At 58.0% G+C, this 1739-nt stretch overlaps 1 non-coding gene across 1 annotated transcript; it reads right to left on the reverse strand.

Moving 5' to 3' along the window:
- Positions 1 to 1156: 1156 nt before the first annotated feature.
- On the reverse strand, positions 1157 to 1263 carry LOC144756912 (U6 spliceosomal RNA). Its single transcript, XR_013595394.1, has one exon. It is a non-coding gene; the product is annotated as a U6 spliceosomal RNA (small nuclear RNA).
- Between the last annotated feature and the right edge of the window lie 476 nt (positions 1264 to 1739).

The following is a 1739-nucleotide window of genomic DNA, read 5'->3' on the forward strand; positions in this document are numbered from 1 at the left end:
AGGCAGGGGACAAACTCACCACAGGGACCAACAAGCCCCAGCAAAGCAGGGGAAAACCCCAGAGAAGCCAAGGAACGGAAAAATAGAAGCCAGACGGGAAAAACGACCACAGGGAAACCACTGACCCAGCACAGACCGGGAACCCAAGCATGGCCAGAAGAAGGCACCACCAACACACGGGCAGGAGGAACCCAGCACACCCAGGAGACAGAGCGGGAAGAGTCGGGGGAAAAGGAACCAAGGAAAAGGCCAGAGGCCCCGAGACCAACAGGAAGGGGAGGATCATCGCAAGGACAGACAGGGGCAAGAAACCACCGCCAGATCACAAGACCCAAACCACGACCAGAGGAAGGCCACACCAAGGCAGACAACCCCAACCGGACAACCCACGAATAGGACCTGGAGAGAAAGCAGTAGCGAAACCGCCAAAGCGGCCCCGCAACAAAGAGGCAGGCGCCAAAACCCCGGACCGACCAGGCAGGCACCACACAAAGGAAGCAGAGACACCAAAGGGCCAAAGCACCAAGGGCACTGAAAGTCCGGAAGAGAAGGATCGCAACAAACACCCGACCCCCAGGGGGCAAGGAGAAGCAAGGAGACAGCAGGAAGTCGACAGGAAAAGGGCGCAAGAGTCGCCCGCCGAGACAGGGGGGAGCGGCAAAGCAGCGGACCCCGACAAGACAAGGAGAGCCCTCCAGGAGCAGAAACAGTCAGCAAGAAAACATTGACGCAGCCCAGAGACGGACGGAGAGACCCCAACAGCAGGAAGCCCATAACAGACAAGCCGCAGCCCACAGCCCCCGGAAAAACCCAGAGGACGGACAACAAGGAACTAACCGGGACCGACCCCACACCAAAACAGCGGGGACAGGAGTCCACAGGACAAAAGGACCACAGGCCCAAAGCCCGGAAGGCAACACCGCAAGCACGAAGCAAAAGGCCCCACAACCCAACGCCATAGGCGCCGAAAAACAAGCAATCCATAAATGCACCACACAAGGACACACTTAGAACAACGGCAGGGACCGAACCCCGGCCCGAGAATGGCGGGCACCACTCAAGGTACAAGACACACCACCGAGCCAAAGCACCCTGGACCCAAGCCAAACCAAGGAACCCTGTGAAAAAAACAGAGAGAGCAACCCACCGGGAGACTCCAAACATGTAACGCCACACGAAATAGCGCGTCAACCCAGCGCAGGGACCATGCAAATCCTCACTGTAAAAATCCAATACCAGGAAATGTGCAGCTGAAGCGAGCACAGAGGAAACATGGAACGCACAACGAATACGCGTGTCATCCACTGGCAAACCGGCAACCCCAGAGCGCCCAGGGGGCAGCCGAAGCAAACACGTCCGAAGAGCACCCGCCGAGTATGCGAACCACACAAGAGGAAGAGAGTGCAAGGGGAGCCCGGCAAAGGAGCAGGTGAAAACACCGTCCGAAAACCAAACGCTGGGGGACATGGGCACAGCAAAAGCGGGACCCGAACCCAGGCTAGAGCACCAGCAAAGCGCTGAAAAAAACAGACGAACAGTGCAACCAAATCCAAAGGGACACACAACAGCGACCCCAGAAGGAAGAAAGGCAAAGAGAACCCGCCAGGAGCAGAGCCTGTGACCACGAGGCCGAAACACAGGCCCCCACAGAGGAAGCAGTAAACCACTGAGCCACCAGCACACAGCCCCAACGGAATGCGAGAAGCACCCCCCAAAGGAGCCCTAGCAGGCAGAAAAAG

This window comes from Lissotriton helveticus, chromosome 5_1 (assembly GCF_964261635.1).
Source record: "Lissotriton helveticus chromosome 5_1, aLisHel1.1, whole genome shotgun sequence".
Taxonomy (NCBI): Eukaryota; Metazoa; Chordata; class Amphibia; order Caudata; family Salamandridae; genus Lissotriton; species Lissotriton helveticus.